Here is a 23,691-nt window from a genome sequence, read left to right as displayed (position 1 = left end):
TCCAAAATGAATTCCCATCTCTACCCTACCTGAGCTCTGCCAAATATGCTCACCCCATGGTATCTCCCATCACAGTAAACAGGAATTCTGACCTTTCAGATGCTCAGTTGTTACTGTCATGCATTACCAGAACACTAGTCACTATGTGCTTTGATCCTTTACCTATACAAAATGTTCACAACTTTTCAAAATTTTACACTGAACTGCTTATCCTTAGGTGATTTTTTTCCAGGAAAGTAATAAAATAACTTAAGAAATATCTTTGAAGATGCAGAGATGAGTGAGGGAATAGGCAGCTACTTTTCAAAAGGTTACAGCAGCTCGTACATACTATAGTTAGACATTTATCCGTAAGAATGGAGAAAAGAAGGATGAAGAATAACAAGTGAGCTGTATGGTTTCACACTAGTGGGAGAGGAACTGTGGGGCTGGGGAACAATGGGTTAAAGGTCAGTCCACATTCAATCTCTTTCACTGCCAGGCTTTATGACTATCCCTTCCCCAGTGACTACAAAGGTAAGTATGAAGGAGGAGTTAGGGAGAAAGATAAGGAAGTCAGTTTCACTGTGTTCAACATGAGACATCCAATCCAGAGTTTTAGTTAAAGGTAATGAGAAGTAGGAGGGCAAAAGAGATGGAGAAGTGGTCAAAAGGTATCTCTACAGAAAAGGTGGTTAGATACCAAGGCAAGTAAAATGAGCAAGAGTGGACACAATGGGATAAAGAGTAAGAGCTGAGATAGATTTCTAGTCAATACTGGGGTGAAGGGTGGGGAAACAGGTTGCGAAGCTCCAAGAGAAACTATTAAAATTATAAACATGCCGAAAGCCACATAGCAGGAACTACATGTTACAATCCAAGGTCTAGGAAAAGCCACATAAAAATGAAAGAAAAAAACTTATTATAAATTATTGATTCAGAAAGAATGAAAATATTAACCCCTTGTTAGACGTATAGTTTACAAATATTTTCTCCCATTATATAGGTCGTCTCTTCATTCTGTTGGCTGTTTCCCTTGCCACACAGAAGCATCTCCGTTTGATGTAATCCCATGTGTCAGCATACACTGAGCTCCACAGAAACAACACCAGGGCAAGTGTGAGCCAGAGAGGCACTGAGCAGCTCTATGCCTTGCTGAGGAAAAATAACTGAATATGGGCAAAAATCCAAAGAAGTCAAGAGACAAAATGTCATCATACACATTATTTGTGCAAACTTGCCAGGAGGAGCACAAGCAGCAGCACCCAGATGCTTCAGTCAGCTTCTAAGGGTCTTCTAAGAAGTGCTCAAAGAGGTGGAAAACCATGTTTGCTCAAGAGAAGGGAAAATGTGAAGACAGGGAAAGACAAACCTGGCCCATTATGAAAGAGAAATGAAAACCTACATCCCTCCTAAAGGGAAAACAAAATAGAAGTTCAAGGATCCCAATGCAGCTAAGGGGCCTACTTTGTTTGGTCTTTTTCTTGTTCCTTTCTGAGTATGGGCCAAAAATCAAAGGTAAACATCCTGGCCTATCCACTGGATATATTGCAAAGAAACTGGGAGAGATGCAGATGACATTGCTGCAGAGGACAAGCAACCTTACGGAAAGATGGTTGTGAAGCTGAAGGAGAAATACAAGAAGGATATTGCTGCATACCAAGCTAAAGGAAAGCCTGATGCGAAAAGAAACAGGAGTCATCAAGGCTGGAATAAAAAAAAAAGCAAGAAAAAGAATGAAGATGAGGAAAATGAAGAGAATGAGGAAGAGCAGGAAAATAAAGATAAACATGATGATGACAAATCAGTTGGTTCTAGCAGGATTTTTTTTTTTTTTGGAAGAAAAAATCGAAATGTAAGGCTGTATATTTTTGTTTTCGAAGTGTACAGTGTCTTTTTTTGTACAGTTAATACACTACCAAACATGTCTTTAGATAGTCCTGTCCTGGCGGTATTTTCAATAGCCACTAACCTTCTTGGTATAGTATGAGGGTTATAAAATGGAAGGGAAATTTAAAGGTACTTGGTGCACAGCACAAATCAGTTACATATGGGGATGGTAGTTTCATCTTCAGTTGTTGTCTCTATGCAGTTTACATGAAATAATTGTTCTGTTAACTAAACTAAATACCACTCTGTAACTGCAAAAACAAAAAGCTGCAGCTGTTTTGTTAAAATTCTGAATGCTTCTAATACAATTTTTTATTAAGAAAATAACAATAATGCCATTTGCTATTTTTGCTTTCGTTGCCTGTGCTTTAGAGGTCATACTCAAAAGTCTTTGCCCAGACTGATGTCATGAAGCATTTCCCCTATGTTTTCTTTCTATAGTAGGTTCACAGTTTTAGGTTTTATATTTAATTCTCTAATCCCACTTTGAGATGATTGTTCTATATGGTGAGAAACAAGGTTCTAGTTTCATTCCTCTGCATGTCACTATACATCTGACAAGGGGCTAACATTCAAAAAGGATAAGGAATCAACTCAATAGCACAAAAATAATAATAATAATAATTCAATTAAACAATGGGCAAAAGCCCTGAACAGATGTTCTTCAAAAGAAGACACATAGTCAAAAAGTGTAAGAAAAAAATGCTCAACATCACTAATCAGGAAAATGCAATTCAAAACCACAATGAGAAAGCACTTCACCCCAGTTAGAATGGCTGTTATCAAAAAAGGCAAAAGATAAGCTGGTGAGAATGTGGAGAAAGGGGAATCTTTACATACTGTTGGTGTTAATGAAAATTAGTACAGCCATAAAGGAAAACAATATGGAGGCTCCCCAAAACATTAAAAATGGAACTACTATATGATCCACCAATTCCACTACTGGGCATATATCCTAAGGAAATGAAATCAGTATGTGAAGAGATATCTGCACTCCCATGTTTACTGCAGCAGTACTTGAAATAGGCAAGATATAGAATTAATCTAACGGTCCATCAAAGGATAAATATGTATGTACATACACACATACACACAATGGGATACTACTCAGCCATAAAAAAGAAGACAATCCTGCCATTTGCAACAATAGGAATGAACCCAGTGGACATTATGTTAAATGAAATAAGCAAGGCACAGAAAGACAAACACGACATGGTCTCACTCATATGTGGAATCTAAAAAAATTGATCTCATAGAAGCTGAGGCTGGGCGCAGTGGCTCATGCCTGTAATCCCAGCACTTTGGGAAACGGGGGTGGGTGGATCACCTAAGGTCGAGAGTTCGAGACCAGCCTGACCAACATGGAGAAACTCCGTCCCTACTTAAAATACAAAATTAGCCAGGCGTGGTGGCGCATGCCTGTAATCTCAGCTACTTGGGAGGCTGAGGCAGGAGAACTGCTTGAATCCAAGAGGCAGAGGTTGTGGTGAGTCAAGATCGCGCCATTGCACTCCAGGCTGGGCAACAATAGCAAAACTCCATCTCAAAAAAAAAAAAAAAAAAGAAGAAGAAATTGAGAATAAAATGGTGGTAACCAGAGGCTAAGGGCCTAGGGGAGAAATGCTGAGATGTTAGTCAAAGGACACATAATTATAGTCAAATAGGAGGAATAAATTTCAAGAGACCTATTGTACAGCAAGGTGACTACAGTAAATGACAATATACTGTATTCTTGAAAACTGTAAAGAGAGTGGATGTGTGCTCTCACCACAAAAATGATAACTATGTGAGGTAATGCATTTGTTAATTAGCTAAATTTAGCCATTCCACTATGTATATATACTTCAAAACATTATATTGTACACAATAAAAAATATAGTGTTATCAATTTTTTTTAAATGTGCTGAGAACGTGGAAATGGAATCATGAAATAATTTACGTTTAAAAAGATGAAACTTAAACTTCACGGAAAGGACAAAAATCAGGTAAATTCTCTGAAAAAAAAAAATTAAAGTGATTATGGGGTAACACTAAAAATTCAGACCTAGGTAAAAGTACCTGCAAATGGGTGAATAATTTATGCTATTTTTACTTAAAAACATAAGCTGTATTAAAAGAAAGTTTTACAGTTTTAATTTGGGGTTGTTTCTTCCTCTGTTCCCCAGACCTGTAGACTCTGTTCTTTAGAGAAAGTTGAACGCTGTTTATCCTGTTACTATTTTGTATTTTGGTTAAAAGTTTGCTCAATCAAATACAACGCTGTCCAGGGACAACACTCCTGGAACTGAAATGTATTCTATACTATACTCGCCACCACACGCCTCCATCCATATTCATCCCACACACTTACAACTAAGTACCCAACTCCCAATATACACAAGGTCTGCATATCTGCTGCCTGCTACACCCTGATGCTGTTCTTAGCCATCTCAAAAACGCCCATACAAGCTTTTCACGCCTCTTACCAGTCTTCCTCCTCCCTTTCCAGCCACTTTTTCCTCATGTTTCAACAACCACCCCATGCACACACACACACACGCCTGCTTATATATTTTACTTCTCTGTCCCCAAGTCAGTTTCAAATTTCCTATCATGCTATTTTATAATCTAAAAGCCTTCTCCCTTCTATCTGCCAATTTTTAAAATATTCTTCCCATTTAAACTACCAAGAAGCCTATCAAAAATCATACAGTTCAGCAAATGTTGTCTTCCTCCCCCAGGACATCTGTTTCAACCAACCAATCTGTTTAAGAGGTATAATAAAAAAAGTAAACAGATAAACAAAACATTAAAGAAACATAATGTATCTTTTTTTTTTTTTTAGAGATGGAGTCTCGCTCTGTCGCTCAGGCTGGAGTGCAGCGGCGCCATCTCAGCTCACTGCAATCTCCGCCTCCCAGGTTCAAGCGATTCTCCTGCCTCAGCCTCTCGAGCAGCTGGGACTACAGGCACCCACCACCATGCCTGGCTAACTTCTGTAGTTTTAGTAGAGACAGGGGTTCACCATGTTGGTCAGGCTGGTCTGGAACTCCTGACCTTGTTATCCGCCCACCTCGGCCTCTCAAAGTGCTGGGATTACAGGTGTGAGCCACCACGCCCAGCCGAAACATAATGTATCTTAATTAATGAGCTTACAATTTAAGTTCAGTCCAGATATGTATAACCTATTTAGCAATGCTAATACTGTGAACTATAAAATGTTAACATAGCTTCAAACACATAAAATACTAAGAAACTTTACCAGTTTAAACACTGAACTTGGCATCAAATCCTCTGAGTAATTTTTAAAGTACTTGTTTAAAATTAATAATCCCTAACCAGGACCCTACTACAGAAATCAATTAATCTTGAGCACAACAAAAAAGTAAAGAACAATTCCAGCATTAAGTTCCAGCAGAAGAAATCATTCCATCAAATACTTCTGTTAGTTGTACACTTAACAAAAATCACAGGCCATTATTAGGCACTTCAGGTTTTTTTCTTAATGAATGATCCCTGTTTTCTTTAAAAAAAAAAAAAAAAAAAAGAAGGACTGGGCACACAGGCTCACATCTTTGGGAGGCTAATGTGGGAGAATCTTTTGAGGCCAGGAGTTTGAGACCAGCCTGGGCAACATAGTGAGACCATGTCTCTACAAAAAATGTTTAAAATAACAAAAAACAGATGCAGAATATAAGACATTTCTCATCTGAATTTAGGTAGGCTATCAAAGAAGACAAGGAAAGTATAATGATTTACATTATAAACCATTCTGGCCATAAATAAATAGCAAAAACAGAAACAGCAAAAAGGATAGAAGAAATAATCAGGCTGGGTGTGGTGGCTCACACCTATGGGAGGTCGAGGCCGGTGGATCACCTGAGGCCAGGAGTCCAAGACCAGCCTGGCCAACATGGTGAAACCCTGTCTCTACTAAAAGTACAAAAAAAAAAAAAAAAATAGCTGGGCTTGGTGGCACACACCTGTAATCCCAGCTACTGGGGAGGATGAGGCATGAGAATCCCTTGAACCTGGGAGGCGGAGGTTACAATGAGCCCACATTGAGCCACTGCACTACAGCCTAGGCAACAGAGCGATAGAGAGAGACTCTGTTTCAAAAAAAAAAAAAAAAGGGAAATAATTGGGTAACTGGAAAGCAGGCAGAAATACAATCAAGTGTAAACTGGTAAAGCAAATTCAAAACCAAAATTTAAATCTGAAACAAAAATTAGGAAACAACAGCAGAAGCATCTAAGGAAGCAAGCAAGTTTTAACTAAAATGACATTTGCATTGGGTATGTTTAAAAGATGTGTGCCATGAAGTCTTAGAAATAGGGTGGACTTAATGACTTTTTCTTGATTGTTATAAAAATGTAGAGAATGTTATAAGAATTATAAAATGATTGTTATAAGAGTGTAGAAAATATTCCACTTCAGGCCAGGCATGGTGACTCACACCTATAATCCCAGCACTTTGGGAGGCCAAAGCAAGAGGACTGCTTGAGGACAGGAGTTTAAGCCCAGCCTGGGAAACATAGGAAGACACTTCCTCTACTTAAAATTTTAAAATTTTTAAAAAAGAAAAAAACTCCACTATCATTACCCAAAATCTACTCAATATTAAAAAATAATTTTAATACAAAAAAAAGAAAGAAAATATTCCAATTCAAAAAGGAATATGACCTTTAGTTTGGCAATGAGTTTTTCCATACTCCAAATTTATGATCCTTCAAAGAAAAAATTAAGCTAGTATTCTATTAAAGTTAACAATTTGTCCTCTGTGAAAGACACTGTTAAAAGAACAAAAACACTAAGAGAAAATATTTGCAAAATACAAGTCTGATTACAGACTTGCATGCAAAATATACAAATAATTCTAAAAACTCAGTAAGACCAACTACACTTTTAAAATGAGCTAAAGATCTGAACAGATACCTCACTAAAAAAAAAATTATATATATACACACACACATACACCCACATACGCACGCACAGATGGCAAATAAGCACTTAAAAAACTGCTCAACATCATATCGTTATGGAACTGCAAATTAAAACTACAATGAGATACCACCACACTCCTATTAGAATGGCTAACATCCAAAAACTAACAATACCAAATACTGGCGAGGATGTAAAACAGGAATTCTCATTCTTTGCTGGTGGTAATGCAAAATGATACAGCCATTTTGGAAGACAGTTTAGCAGTTTCTTACACAGTTAAACATGCCCTTACCATAGGATCTAGCTATCTCATTCCTAGGTATTTACCCAAATGAGTAGAAATCTTATGTCCACAAAAAGTCCCGCATGTAAATGTGTATAGTAGCTTTATTCATAATTGCTCCAAACAGGAACAACCAAGATGTCCTTCAACAGGAGAAAGGATAAACGAGCCGTGAGACATCCATGTAATGGACTATTATTCAGTGATAAAAGGAAATGAGGGCTGGGTGCAGTGGCTTATGCCTATAATTCCAGCACTTGGGGGCCTAAGGCAGGCGGCTCACTTGAGTCCAGGAGTTCAAGACCTGCCTGGACAAGAAAGAAAGACCCCCATCTCCACAAAAAAAGTAGAAAAAATATTAGCCAGGTACAATGGCACACACCTATAGTCCCAGCTACTTGGGAGGCTGAGGTGGGAGGATCACTTGATCTCCGGAAGTTGAGGCTGCAGTGAGTCATAATCATATCACTACACTCTAGCCTGGACAACAGAGCAAGACCCTGTATTTAAAAAAAAAAAGAAAAAGAAAACAAAACAAAACAAAAAAGAAACGAGTTATCAAACCATGAAAATATGTATCTTAAACATATGTTGCTAATGAAAGAAAGCCAGTATGAAAAAGCCACAGAATGATTTCAATTTACAGCATTCTGGAAGTCAAAACCGTAGACAGTGAGTGCCTGGAGTAGAAGGGGACACAGAATTCCATAGGTGAAGCACAGACGATGCTTTTAAGTCAAACCTATTTTGTATACAGTAATACAATAATGGTGGATATATGACATTATGCGTTTGTCAAAACCCATTGGTCTTTGCAATGAAAAGCGTGAACTTCAAAGTATGCAAATTTAAAAATATCATTGGGCTGGGGCAAGATTCCAGGATGGAAAGCAGATGTGACAAGAATCTAATAGTATTACAAACACATGAAACAACCTCACTGAACAGAGTGGGGGGAAAATGCTGACATAAGTTACTTTGGAAATCAGTGGAGTCTCTAAGAATATGGGCAGAAGGGGCTGGGGGTGGTTACACCCATAATCCCAGCACTTTGGGAGGCCAAGGCAGGAGGATCACTTAAGACCGGAAGTTTGACACCAGGCTGGGCAACACAGTAAGGTGTGTCTCTACCAAAAATTTAAAGATAAATGATTTTTTTTATTTGCAAAAGGAAAAATAGGCAAAAGGAACTGCACAAAAGTTGATAAAGTTCTTTCCCCAGGAGTGCAAGTTAAATATCTTGATACTGCTATACATGTATACTGGAATAAAACAAGTAACTCAATGGTGGATAGCAGGTATCAGGTTTCTCAATGTTGGAGTGAACATTTACAGATAAGCAAGAGGAGGCTAGAATGATCCAACGGATTAGACTTGGAGACATCAGTAGGAACTCATTTTTAGTTTACCACAGATATATAAGTGATCATATATAGAAATATTACAGAAATATTACAGATGTGTATCTACACTGCTTGATATTATACACACATATTTCCTGGCTGTCAATAAAAATGACAAGCTAGCAGTAACAAACACACCTAGCACTCAGCTGTGGCTTCTTGCATCATTCTCCCAATAAAAGGACCAGAGGTCTTCGGAGAAATGGCGGATTCTAGGAAAGGGGCAAGAACTATGCAAGATGGGCAGGTACAAGGCATCCAGTAGTGCCATGATGACTTTCCCACAAACTAGATTTTAAATACTTGATTTAAATGCTTATTACTAGGCAATTGTGTTCTGAACCTAAAACTCAATTTAAAATTAATGCCATGCATATCTAGCTCATATTCATAATAACATCTTACATTATGCTGCCCCATGTTTAAATAATTTAAACAACTTAGAAATGTATTTCTTTTATTCTTTACCTTTAAACACTGTGTTTACAGCAAATCACAATGCCTGTTTTTCTCATCAAACATAAATTACAATTATTCAAGAAGTACTAGGATTCTCCATTATTGAATGGTTATTATATCTTCAAATATTCCAGCTTTTTTTTTTTTTTTTTTTTTTGGAGAGGCAGGATCCTGCTCTGTCAAAAAGGTCAAAGTGCAGTGGTGCCATCATAATTCACCATAGCCTCGACCTCTGTGCCTCAGCCAATCTTCCAGCTCAGCCTCCAGAGTAGCTAGGACCACAGGTGCATGTCACCATGCCCAGCTAAATTTCTAATTTTTCTGGAGAGACAAGATGTCAGTATTTTGCCCAGGCTGGTCTGGCACTCCTGGCCTCAACCAATGCTCCCACCTCAGCTTCCCACAGTGCTGGAATTACAGGCATGAGCCACTGCGCCCAGCCTCAAACTTATTTTCAAAGGATCTCCTATACACGGAGATGTAAATGCTGACTCAGATATACAGCAAAGCAGAAAGTGAGGACCTGCTGTATTTTTTTTTTTAATTCACCAGCATGGGCAAACTAGTGAGACCCTATCTTTACAAAAAAATTTAATAAAAAATTAGCTGGGCATGGTGGTGCAGGCTTGTAGTCCCAGCTACTTAGGAGACTGAAGTGGGAGGATCACTCAAGCCCAGGAGTTCGATAGAGGCAGAAATGAGCTGTTCGTGCACTCCAGCCAGGATGACATAACAAGACCCTGTCTCAAAAAAAATTCACAAACTCAACACTTTATATTAAACAGCCCCGACCAAGCCCTTTCTGATCAAAAGACACCAAAGATTAAACTGTGTTTTCATCCCTTCATATCTACTTGCACACACTAAGAGAGTGTTAATGTAACAATGAAAGATACCAAGAAGACAGCCTATACAATAAAAAACCCATAATGAGTTTAAAAAAAAATCTAAGGAATAAAAAAAAATTTTCTTGAGCCAACAGGTTAACAGCCTTTTCCCTTCAGATTCCATTATTTCATCAAAAGCTCCCCATGTCCAAAATAGTTCCACATTATAAGCCTTTAAAACTATCCTTCTAGCTGGGCATGGTGGCTCACACCTGTAATCACAGCACTTTGGGAGGGTGAGGCGGGTGGATTACCTGAGGTCAGGAGTTCGAGATCAGCCTGGACAACATGGTAAAACTCTGTCTCAACTAAAAATACAAATATTAGCCAGGTGTGGTGGTACATGCCTGTAATCCTAGCTACTTGGGAGGCTGAGGCTGCAGGATCACTTGAACCTGGAAGACGGAGGTTGCAGCAAGCCAAGATCGTGCCACTGCACTCTAGCCTGGGCAACAAGAACGAAACTCCATCTCAAAAAACAAAAAAAAAAAAAAAAAAAAAAAACCAAGAAACTATCCTTCTATGACAATCACTCTGTGTCTACATTTTTAAGCTTTCTCTTCACTCCCTTCTAACTGCACTCCAATCAATGGCTTCTTCCTTCTGTACCCCTCAACACCACAAAGTCCTATATTTTAATTTCTTAATAAGAATTTTCTATAATAATCCATTTTTTAAAAGAAGAAGAAATAAATTAACCTTTTTTTTTTTTTTTTTTTTTTTTGAGATGGAGTCTTTGCTCTGTCACCGGGGCTAGAGTGCAGTGGCACAATCTCGGATCACTGCAACCTCTGCCTCCTGGGTTCAAGTGATTCTCCTGCCTCAGCCTCCTGAGTACCTGAGATTACAGGTGCCCGCCACGGTGCCAGGCTATTCTTTGTATTTTTAGTAGAGACAGGGTTTCACTATGTTGGCCAGGCTGGTCTCGAGCTCCTGACCTTGTGATCCACCCACCTTGGTCTCCCAAAGTGCTGGGATCACAGGTGTAAGCCACTGCTCTCAGCCAAAAATTAATGTTTTTATAGTTCACATAATTTTTATCTTGCCTCTGGGACATCTCGTCTACCTGATCGTGTAGTAACACCATCTCAGTTTTCTTGGGGAAGGCACGCACACCCGTAGTCTTAGTCCATGGGGTTACACAAGTTACATAATAATAAGAAATCAGGCAGGGGGCGGTGGCTCACCCCTATAATCCCAGCACTCTGGGAGGCTGAGGCTGGTGGATCACCTGAGGTCAGGAGTTCGAGACCAGCCTGGCTGACACAGTGAAACCTCGTCTCTATTAAAAATATTAAAATTAGCCAGGCATGGTAGCATGTGCCCAGCTACTTGGGAGAATGAGGCAGGAGAATAGCTTGAACAGGAGGCAGAGGTTGCAGTGAGCCGAGATCGCACCACTGCACTCCAGCACTCCAGTCTGGTCAACAGTGCAAGACTCAGTCTCAAAAAAAATAAAAAAGAAAAGAAATCATTACCCTAGTCTTTATAAAAGTTCAATGGAACTTTCGATTTCCTAACAACTTATTCTAGAAGAAAAACATTCACTTCACAACACTACTGGCTACTCAGGTATCTTCTCCCCAATCCATTCAGGTATTCTGAAACTACACACATTACTCTCTTGATCTTCTGAATATCACTTACATTCAATCACTTTCATGTGTTTACCAATCCCCCATGTTTTAAACAGATATAATCCACAAAATAAAGGCAAAAACATCTGTAACTGCAGCAATTATTTAAGTCTGGCCACTGCAAAGTTCTAGTGTCAGACAACAGTAATTCACCCAAAAAAGGAGAAAACACTCTATAATGTTTAAATTACGCCAGTTTACTTCAAATAAACATTGGGATATCCAGAGTCATGGTGGGCAAAGAACCTGAACAGACATTTTTCAAAAGAAAATACAGACGGTCCCCAACTAACAATGGTTCCAGTTACAATTTCTTGACTTTATGGTGGGTTTATTGGAATATCAAATACCTTTGTTTTCTTTTGAGAGATGGAGGTCTCATTCTGTCACTTAGGTTGGAGCGCAGTGGTACCATCAAAGCTCACTGCAGCCTCGAACTCCTGGGTTCAAGAAATCTTCCTGTCTCAGCCTCCTCGGTAGCTAGGACTACAGGTACATACCATCACGCCTAGCTAATTTTTAATCTTTTTAGAGATGAGGGTCTTGCTATGTTGCTCAGGCTAATTTAAATGCATTTTTGACTCACAACATTTCTGACTTATGATCAGTTTATCAGAACATAACACCATCATAAGTTAAGGAGCATCTGTATATAAGTGGCCAGTAAGAACCTGCAAAGACGCTGAATATTACTAATCATTAAGGAAATAACAAACACACACACACACACACAGACACACACACACACACACACACGAGATACCACTTCGCACCCAACAGGATGGCTATCATTTTTTTTAAAATTAAAAAACAGACCAGGTACAGTGGCTCATACCTGTAATCCCAATACTTTCGGAGGCCAAGGCAGGAGGATCACTTGAGACCTGGAGTTCAAGACCAGCCTGAGTAACATAGCGAGGGCCTGTGTCTATGAAAAAATTTTAAAAATAGCCAGGGATGGTGGCACATGCCTGTAGTCCCAGCTACGCAGTAGGCTGAAGTGAAAGAATCGCTCAAGCCTGGAAGTTGAGGCTGCAGTGGGCTGTGACTGTGCCACTGCACTCCAACCTGAGCAACAGAACAAGACCTTGTCTCCAATAAATAAATAAATATAACTAAATAAATAACGAATGTTTGTGAGGATGTGGAGAAACTAAAACTCTTGTGCTTTGCTGGTGGAAATGTAAAGTAGTACAGCCACTGGGGAAAATGGTATGGTAGTTCCTCAAGAAAACTGAAAATACAATTATCACATTATCCAGCAATTCCACTTCTGGGTATACACCCATAAGAATTGAAAGCAGGAAGTCAAACAGATATTTATATATCCATGTTCACAGCAGCATTAATCACAATAGCCAAAAGGTGGAAGCAAACTAAATATCCATCCATGGATGAATAAACAAAATGTGATACATAGTAAAATATTATTCAGCCTTAAAAAGGAAGGAAATTCTGACAGTACAACGTGGATGAACTCAAGACTATGCTTAGGGAAATCGCCAGTCACACAAGGGCAAATATTACATAATTTCATGTATATGAGGTACCTAGAGTAGTCAAATTTATAAAGACAGAAAGCAGAATGGTGGTTACCAAGGGATGGAGAAAGACAGCAACAGGAAGTTACTGTTTAATGGGTATGGAGTTTCAGTTTAGAAAGATGAAAAAGTTCTGGAGATGAAGGGTGGTGATGGTTAGACAATAAAGTTAACTTATTTGATGCCACACAACTGTACACTCAAAAATGGTTCAAACAGTAAATTTCATGTTATATATATTTCACTAAAGACATTGTAGTATACAATTTAAATCACCTTATACCCATCTACTCAAAAGCCACAAGTAACTAAAATCCTCATGAAGCTCTTACAAATCCTCTTTAAAAGTAAATATAGGGCCAGGCACAGTGGCTCACGCCTGTAATCCCAGCACTTGGGGAGGCTGAGGCGGGCGGATCACGAGGTCAGGAGATGGAGACCATCCTGGCACGCATGGTGAAACCGTCTCTATTAAAAATACAAAAAAAATTAGCTGGGCGTGGTGGTGGGTGCCTGTAGTCCCAGCTACTCAGGAGGCTGAGGCAGGAGAATGGTGTGAACCCGGGAGGCGGAGCTTGTAGTGAGCTGAGATCACACCACTGCACCTCCAGCCTGGGCAACACAGCGAGACTCCATCTTGGGGGGAAAAAAAAAAAGTAAATATTGGCCAGGTGCGGTGGCTCAAGCCAATCATTCCAGCACTTTGGGAGGCCAAGGTGGGCGGATTACGAGGTCAGGAGCTCCAGACCGGCCTGATCAACATGGTGAAACCTCATCTCTACTAAAAATACAAAAATTAGCTGGCCGTGGTGGCATGCGCCTGTAATCCCAGCTACTCAAGGCAGGAGAATCTCCCGAACCTGGGAGGCAGAGGTTGCAGTGAGCCGAGATCGCGCAACTGCACTCCAGCCTGGGTGACAGAGCGAGACTCTGTCTCCAAAAAAAAAAAGTAAATATAAAAAGCAAATAACATTCAAACTCTTAGAAAGCTGAAAAGTAGCTGGGCGCAGTGGCTCACGCCTGTAATCCCAGCACTTTGGGAGGCCGAGGCAGGTGGATCACAAGGTCAGCAATTCCAGACCAGCCTGACCAACATGGTGAAACCTCATCTCTACTAAAAATACAAAAATTAGCCAGGCATGGTGGTAAGTGCCTGTAATCCCAGCTACTCGGGAGGCTGAGGCAGGAGAATCGCTTGAACCCAGGAGGCAGAGGTTGCCAAGAGCCAAGACTGCACCATTGCACTTCAGCCTGGGCGACAGAGCGAGACTCCGTCTCAAAAAATAAAAAAAAAAAGAAAAGAAAACTGAAAAGTTGCACTTACACTCCATGATTTGTAAGTTTTATTCAAATTAATTTTAACAAGAATAAAAACCAATAATGTAAACTAAAGCCAAAATTAGGTATCACTACACATCAACTACAGTAAAGTTGTTTTTTTTTTTTAAAAAGACAATTCACAGTGCTAGCAAAGATTCTAGAAACTAAAGGATTTATATAGTGTTAGTGAGAGTGCTAAATAGCACAGCCAGTTTAGTAGTTTCTTACAAACCCAAGTTCCTGTATACCACATCCTCGGCCATGGAACAAGCCTTAATAAACTGAAAAGAACTGAAATCACGTAAAGTATATTCTCTAATCACAATAAAATTAAATTAGAAACTCTTAAAAAGTATCTTAAAAACCCCAAAATTGTTTTTGGAATCTAAGCAACACACTTCTAAATGAGTCAGTAGTCTAAGACGACGACAGGTTGAACAAGTGGCTAACGCATGTAATACCAGCTCTTTGGGAGTCGGAGGTGGGAGGATCACTTGAGGCCAGGAGTTCAAGACCAGTCTGGCGAGTTTTGAACTCCTGGTGAGACCCCATCTCTACAAAAACTAAAACAAACAAACAAAAAAACTAGCAAGGCATGGTGATATGCACCTGTAGTCCCAGCTACTAAGGGAGGCTGAGGTAAGAGGACTATAGGAGCCCAGGAAGTCGAGGCTGCAATTTGTGCTGCTGCACTCCAGCTTTGGTGAGAGTGAAACAATGTCTCAAAAAAGAAAAAAGAAACCAAACGGGAAATGTGTACCGAATGAAAATGAAAACATGTGATTTCAAAATTTGTGGGATACAGCTAAAGCAGTGCTCAGAGAAAATTTACAGCACTAAATGCCAGAAAAAAACAAAAAGTCTCACATCAATGACATAAGCTTCCACTCTAAGAAGGTAAAGAAGAGTAAATTAAATCCAAAGTTTGCAGAGGTCGGGCGCAGTGGATCACACCTGTAATCCCAGCACTTTGGGAGGCAGAGGTGGGCGGATCATGAGGTCAGGAGTTCAAGACCAGCCTAACCAATATGGTGAAACCCTGTCTCTACTAAAAATACAAAAATTAGCTGAGCATGGTGGTGCACACCTGTAATCCCAGCTACTGGGGAGGCTGAGGCAGGAGAATGACTTGAACCCAGGGGGCAGAGGTTGCAGTGGGCCGAGATTGTGCCACTGCATTCCAGCCTGGGTGACAGAGCAAGGCTCTATCTCAAAAAAAAAGAAAAAGAAAAAAAAGTTTGTAGAAGAAAAGATATGAAAAAGATTAGAGCAGAAAGCAATTAAAAGGAAACAGAAAAATGTAGAGAGAAAAATCAATGAAACCAGAGGCTGGTTCTTTAAGAGCAGTAAAACCGCCCAGGCGCAATGGCTCACACCTATAATCCCAGCACTGAGGGAGGCCAAGACAGGTGGATCACCTGAGCTTAGAAGTTCAAGGCCACCCCGGGCAACGTGGTGAAACCCCACATCTACCAAAAATACAAAAAATTAGCCAGGTGTGGTTGGCATGTGCCTGTGGTCCCAGCTACTCAGGAGGCTGAGGTGGGAGGATCACTTGGGTCCAGGAGGCAAAGGCTGCAGTGAGCTGAGATCATGCCACTGCACTCCAGCCTGGGAAACAGAGCAAGACTCTGTCTCAAAAAAACAAACAAACAAACAAACAAAAATGCACAGTTCAGTAAAACTGACAATCCTCTAGACAAACTAATGGGAACAAAAGAGAAAAGAAACAAATTATCAAAAAGGTAACCAGAGACATAACTACAGATCCTGAAGACATCAAAAGGAAAATAGAAAATACTATGAACAACTTTATGCCAATAAATTCAACAATCCAGATGAAGTAGACAAATGTCCTTTTTTTTTTTTTTTTTTTTTTAAAAGACAGGGTCTTGCTCTGTTGCCCAAGCTGGAGTGCAGCAGCATAATCATAGCTCACTGCAGCCTCTAATTCCTGGGCTCAAGCAATCCTCCTAGACTCAGCCTCCTGAATAGCTGGGACTACAGGTGCATGCTAACCTTCTAACAAATTTCTTGAAAGATACAAATAACCAAAGCTTGCTAAAGAATGAACAGATAACCTGAATACTCCCTGTATCTATTAAATAAACAGAATTTATCTTTAAAAGCTTTCCACAAAGAAAACTGGCCCAGGCAGCTTCGCTGGTGAATTTTACCAAAAACGTAAAGAAGTTACTACAATTCTACATAAATCTCTCAAAAAAAAAAAAAAAAACTGAAGCAGAGAGAAAACATCCCAACTCCATTCAACCAAAACCAAAGACATTATAAAAAAGAAAAAATCATAGGTTAGGTAAGGTAGCTCACACCTGTAATTCCAGTGTTTTAGGAGGTCGAGACAAGAGGATCACTTGAGGTCATGAGTTCAAAACCAACCTGGACAACACAGCATGAAACCATCTCCACAAAAAAAGTTTACAAAATTAGTTGGGCATGGTGCTGCACACCTGTAGTCACAGCTACTTGGGAGGCTAAAGTGGAAAACCTGTTTGACCCTGGGAGTCCGAGACTGCAGTGAACTGTGAACATGCCACTGTACTCCAGCCTGGGGGGGTGACAGAGCAAGACCCCATCTAACAGGAAAAAAAACAAAAACAAAAAAAAAACAGGCAAAAGATTCAAATAAACTTATCCAAAGAGCTACAGATGGTAAACAGGCTCATGAAAATAGGCCCAACATCTTTAGTCATCAAGAAAATGCAAATTAAAACCAAAAAGAAAGAAATGTCACCACACATCTCATAGAATGGCTAAGTCGGGTCATACCAGTGTTTTTGAGAATGCAGAGCCACTGGAACTCACACACAAAGCTGGTGAGGATGTAAAACCGAACCAGCATTTGAAATAAGTTTGGCAGATGCTTAAAATGTTAAATATGCATCTACCACATGATTCAGGGATTTTACTCTTAGGTATTTACCAACAAAAATTAAAGCATATGTCCACACAAAGACAGGAGCTTCATTTGTAACAAAGAGAAACTCGCATGTCAATCAACAATTGAATAAACTAATTGTGGTATATCCACACAATGGAGTATCACTCAGCAATAAAAAGGAATGAACTACTGATACACACAGCAAACTGGATGAATCTCAAAATAATTTTATTGAGTGAAAAAAAAATCCAGACCAGAATCCATACTACATGAGTCCATCTGCATAAAATTCTAGAAAATTGATTTCCTAGAATCAAACTAATTGAGAGTGACGGAAAGCAGAGCAATAGTTGCCAAGGGACATGGGGAACGAATTACATAGGAGCTCAAGGAAATTTCTGATGGGTGAAAGACATGTTCATTATCTTGAAAATGGTAGTGGTTTCACAGGTATATACATACATCAAAACTCTTCAAATTGTACACTTAAAATATGTATGTGCAGCTTGTTATACAGCAATTTTACCTCAAAACCCTATTTTTTAAAAAAAACTGTTAAAACCCTAATGATGCAAATTAAAACAACCAGATATCACTACCCACCTACTAGACGGCTTTCAAAAACACAGAGTGTTTTGTATGGTAAAGATACCAGCAACTGGAATTCTCTTCATTGCTGGTGGAAATGCAAAATGGTACAACCACTTTGGAAAATAATTTGGTAATTTCTAATAAAGTTAAACATACGCTTACCATATGATCCAACAATCCCTCTTCTAGGTACTTACCCAAGAGAAATGAAAACATAACTCCACACAAAGGCCTTACATGAACATTCATAATGGCCAGAAATTGAAAACTCAAAGGCCTACGAACTTGTGAATACAAATTGTGGCACAATCCATCTCTAAAATAGGAAACAGTACAAACCTCAAAAAAACCTTGTAAGAACGGAAAGAGAAAACGTGAAAAAAATCACTTAGGTATAAAGAATGATAGATGGTATCACATCAATCACTGGTTACTCAAGGAAGCAAAAGCTGTGATAATAGAAAAATACAAATCATATAGCATGTAGCCTTCTGTGTCTGACGTTTCACTTAGATTAATGCTTTTGAGATTCATTCAAGTTGTCGCCATAGTTAACCCTTTTTTATTGTTGAATGTTATTGTATTTTATGCATGTATATTATACCTTTAAAAACTGAAATTAAAAAATACATATTATGTAGCAAAATATAGAAAATTTTCAGCCAACTTTAAAAGATGTCACTCTAACCTCATAACATATTATGAATTCTGCTGTGGTGCAGGAAAAGAGCACAGAACTTGGAGTCAGAGGTCTAAATTTTAAATCTAGGTTTTGTCATTTATCAGCTCTCAGGACCGTAGGCACTTTAACTTATCTGTAAAACAAAGCAAACAATACAAACCTCAACAGATCTTTGTGAGAAGAAAGAAAAAGAACTTTGTAACTTTCAGACGTCACAGAGTAACTATATTAATCAGTGCTTACTCAAGGAAGCAAAAGTTGTGAGAGTAGAAAAATAGTCACAAATGCACTGATAATTTATAAAACATCCTGTCTCTGGCTCTTGCTGTGTGACTCCGGACAAGTCATTTAACCTCTCTGGGCTTCAGTTTTTTCCATCTGCAAGGTGCAGCTTATTAACAGTACATACTGCCTATTGGGAGAATTAAGTAAATGTGTGTAAGGCACTTGATACAGTGCATGGCGCATGGCAAGTGCTTTAGAAGTTTTAGGTCTTATCACAAAAAAACTATTATTATTATCCTACCCGACCCAATACTGGCCACCATCCTGCCCAACCAAGCTGCAGCAGTGTAAGTGATTAATGATCTAGATCACTGGATTCTCAAATTTTTAGTGAGCAATGGAATAATCTGAAGAACTTCTTTTTTAAAAAATAAACTTCTTATTTTAAAAGAGTTTTAGATTTACATAATTACTGCAAAGATAGTCCAAAGAGTTCTCACGTACTCTGGACCCAGTTACCCCTATTAACAACTTATGTCAGTACTGGTACATTTGTCATATTCAATGAACCAGCACTGACACATAACCATTTCCACACTCTGTTCAGATTTCCTTAGTATTCTCCTAACGTCCTTTTTCTGTTCCAGGGTCCCATCCAGAATGCCACATACACATTTTGTAGCCATATCCCAGAGAGTCAAACCACAGATTACAGGCCCTAGCCCTAGATATTCTAACAACAACTGGAATGAGGTGGGGCCCTAAAATTTACATTCCCAAGGATTGCTGATGGGGCCAATCTGAAAATACACTAAGAATAACACTGGTCTACACTTTAGACTCCAAAAGTGTTGTTCATTACAGTAGCCACTAGTCAAATGTGTCTAATGCAAATTGAGAAATGCTCTAAGTGTAAATAAAACACACGTGATATTTCAAAACACCTGGTCCAATGTAAAGAGCATAAAACATCTCATTAATAATTTTCATATTGATTACATGTTAAAATGACATCGTGAATATCCTGAGTAAAATATATTCATTTATTTCACTTTTTTTCCACGTGCTTACTTTTTATAATGTGAATACTAGAAACTTTAAGCGCAAGTAATTTATAGAGGCATTACATTCCTATTGGACAGCAGTGGTCTGTGGTCTGGCAGAACAGCATCCACATGACCACGTGGCTATTACAAGTGCAGGTGATTCCTACGCACATTGGAGTTGGAGAAGCTCTAGATTATCAACACGCGAAAGAGGCTTAGAGACTACACCATTTGGCAGTTCAGTTCAAATAAAAAGCTCATCAATTGCAAAACGAAACTGCAGAATATTCATTAAGTCCATGAAGTCAGTGAAAGTAACAGGGAAATGGCTGAATCACAGCAAAGCCATATACCAATGAGCCGGGGCCAGTTAACTGAACAACAACAACAAAAAAAACCACAAGGACAGTGGCCCAATAGGTTCCTCAAAAGAGATATCTGAAAAGCCCGATTTGAAGCACAGGGATGCTATGTCGTACTACGACACCTTTCACATCTGATTCATACTACAAAATAGTGCATATTTGCAATTCTAGCCAAAATTGTTAAATACAGGACAAAAGTTTAATTTCACTTTTCTCTCCCATGATTTATTATAAAACTGTAATGCCCATTTTCTCAGGTAAGTAAAATATTAGTACTACTGTTTAACAGTTTTACAGACCACTATTTAGTTTTTACTCCATTTAAAAATTTTAATTACCCTTATTATTTTCAGTAAAGTCACTTACATAGAGTACTTAAAAATTTGTAAAATTCACTTTCTATCAGCCTACTAAACAACCACTAAGCAGATACTTTCTAATTAAAGAAAAGCCAAATGATTAACTACAAGTAACATGCTGTTTTTCTACAGCACTTATCTACTTTCACTTGCACCTCGAAACAACTGGTATTAAATACAAAACCGAAAGAGATGTAACGTATTGATAATTATATATGAACAACTAATCTATACAGACGGTATTATCTTAAGAATCAACGAGTCATCAATCTTCTCCAGCTTAATGAAGTACGAACAAAAATCTATCAACAAATACTGGGGTATAAATATACAGACACACACATAATTTGTTATACTACACTTTTGGGGGTTCTTTTTCCCCAACAGAGAAACTCCTTTAGAACAGAGGAGCCACATGCAACCAGGGGTCGCACATATATGCCCAGACAGTCTGGCTCCTCAGGTGGCATGGGTCGGGGTCACGCTTTCACTGCCTGCTTTGGGCTCTCAAAACCCAGCTCTGAAACGTTTCCAAAGCAATTTATAAACAAAGAAAAAAAAAAAATACTGCGCCAGGAGCCAGACTGCCTATTCAGACCAGAGGAGGTGGAAGAAGATAACCTATTCTGTAAAACACCCTCCTATAGATTAGGTAAAGAAAAAGCGATATGAACAAATAAATACATATCTAGGCCATCGTTCCCGACTTTTAAGCACGAAAGAGTGGCTAGGGGCTAGTACTTTTTAACACTTCCACTGAAACACACGGCGTCTCCCAAGGTCTAACCTCTAGAAGTCGGGTGGCAGAACTTGAACCAGAACCCGAGTGAGCCTTCCTTCCTCCACGACCTCCCTTTAGGAACGCACGCCTAAATACTCGATAAAATCTACTTCTCTATGTCATGATTAACCCAAAAGTCAGCCACAACCAATCGTGTTATTAGAGTGTTAAAAGCCTCTACCCACAACAAACACTCCACATGGGACGACATTAGAACTTTCGACAAAGGTGTACTTTCAACGTTGCGCTTTAGCCTTTGAAAATACATTTACAAAACTGCAGCTGCAGTCAAAAGGAAAACATCACACGCCTCCAAAGCTGAAGGGCGTGCCTTTTTCTCTAACAAGGACGGTGTGGCCATTTCTTCTCAAAGGGTCTGCAGTCACTTAAGGTAGCAACGCGTAAAGGACAGCCGTTCTGAGAAGACAACCAGCTCCCCTGAGATGGGAGGCGGGCTGCACGCTGGTAAAGAGGATTTTTCAATTCAAGGACTTTGAGGAGATTCCGCCCAGGGAAGCTGGAGGGGAGCAAATGCACGTCCATCCAGCAGGGGCAGGGCATCGGGAAAAACCGCAAAGAAGAAAGTGTCCAGTTTAAGGTCAACAGTCCTGGAGGGACGCCCCAGGTGGCCCCCCCCGGTGGGTGGAGGCCTGCGAGCCCCACTGCGGTTAGGGAGTGGGCCCATGGCGCGGGAGGGGCCGGCCCGGCCTTTTCCACACACACGCACACACACCCGCCTTTTGCAGACACACGCGCACGCACACACCCGCCTTTTGCACATAGACACGCACACACCCGCCTTGTGCACACACGCGCGCGCACCCTCACACTCTCCTCCCTGGGGGCGGGGCGGGCGGGCGCTGCCCTCACACAGGAAGTCAGGAAACCCAGGGGGCAGAGGAGCCACAACTTCGGGCCATTTAAACCCTCTTGCCCACGTCAGCCAATAGGCTGCGCCGGCCCCCTCCCCCCCCCCGGCGCCCACCCCCGCGTCCGGAGCCCCTCGCTGCGTGCCCGACCTCCCCTCGCGCGCACCTCGGCGCCGCCGCCGCCGCGCCTCCCGCACACGCCTCCCCCAGATTACACCGCCCTTGGCGGGCACAGCCCGACCCCGGCGCGCCTTTGTGCAGCGCCTCGCCAACCTGCCCTCCGTCCGCCAAGACACACGCCCTGCACCTCACCCGGAGCCCGGCGGCCTCGCGGCGGGCAGCTCCCTCCTTAGTCCGTCCCGCGGCTGCGGGTCGGCGACGCGAGCCGGGAGAGCGCTTACACGGCGACGGCCGCTGCCGACCCGTCCCCGCCGGCTGGCCTCTGAGGGAGGGTAAGTTCCAGGGCACGTCGGAGCGCGCCGGCGCGGGGGCGGGGGCGGGGCGCAGGGCGGGGCTCACGTGACGTGCGGGGGCGGGGCGGGAGGCTCACGTGACGGCGCGGGAGCGCGGGGCGGGCGCGGGTGTCCGGGACTGTCGGGGGTGGCGCGGGGTGTGGCGGCTGGCAGGGATCCGGACGGGGGCGCAGCCAGGGTACGGTGTGGGGACTCGGGCCGACGCGGGAGTCGGCGGCCAAGGGGGCTCGCACTTTGTAAACAAAGAGTGGGAAGCGTTAAGAAAACGCTCGTAGGGAAAACCAGGGAAGGGCGGACAGAGCGCCAGGGTGGCAGGAATGGAGCCCGGGCAAAGACAGCCTTGCCGTGTGCCCTACCGCTCCCTTCCTCGGCCCCTGGAGCTGCGGCCGGGCGTGGGTCAGTCGTTCACGGGCCCGGATATTCCACTGGGACACCCGAAAAAGTGCCGCACGCCGCCTCCGGGGGACGGAAAGGGACTCGGGGCACTGAGTCCATTGCCGGAGTCGCCAGGGCACAGGTGCACACTCTGGACTGAGGAGACCCCTGGGACGCGGAGGGCCGCTCCAGGGCAGAACCAGTCGGTCAGCATTCAGCCTTCCACGGCCCTGAGGGTGCGAGCGCTGCGGGGGCCACAGGGTCATTGTCCAAAGTCATCCCCGTTTGCACTGTGGCAGCACCGAACCCGGAAGTCACAGCTTTGGAAGGTCTTTGATGGTGATCCAGTAGCAGGAGGAGCTCAGCTGGAATGGGAATCAGGAAAGAGACCTGGCTTCTGCCATTTATTGGCACTTCACCCTTCTGAACCTCTCAAATGAGAGCTGGCTTCTAGCTCTAGAATTCAATGAGTATGAGAAAAATAACTGAAAGGCGTTGGAACTTTAGTAACTATTCATTCCTTAACCAGTTGTTGATTGTGCCTGTTGTGGTGCCAGGATGAAATATTTAGTAATAGAGACCAGAAAGGGGAGGGGGGGAAAGCCAAGCATATATATCATTCAAGCGCTCAAGAGCTACTCTCCGGAGTTGGCTTTTCTGTACTTCACTCTGTACTTGAAGATGCCACAATGCCTGGCTTCCTT

The 23,691-nt window shown here is 41.3% G+C and overlaps 1 protein-coding gene across 5 annotated transcripts in view; it reads right to left on the bottom strand.

Moving 5' to 3' along the window:
• Positions 1 to 22,635, bottom strand: part of ARHGAP12 (Rho GTPase activating protein 12) — a 124,431-nt gene extending 101,796 nt beyond the window's left edge. For all 5 annotated transcript variants that reach the window (XM_025397079.1, XM_025397080.1, XM_025397081.1 and 2 more), the window contains exon 1: positions 22,452 to 22,635. The gene's annotated coding sequence lies outside the window, so the exon portion shown is untranslated. The remainder of the gene's footprint in view (positions 1 to 22,451) is intronic.
• Between the last annotated feature and the right edge of the window lie 1,056 nt (positions 22,636 to 23,691).

Source organism: Theropithecus gelada, chromosome 9 (assembly GCF_003255815.1).
Source record: "Theropithecus gelada isolate Dixy chromosome 9, Tgel_1.0, whole genome shotgun sequence".
Classification (NCBI taxonomy): domain Eukaryota; kingdom Metazoa; phylum Chordata; class Mammalia; order Primates; family Cercopithecidae; genus Theropithecus; species Theropithecus gelada.
This window is presented reverse-complemented; position numbering and strand designations above follow the sequence as displayed.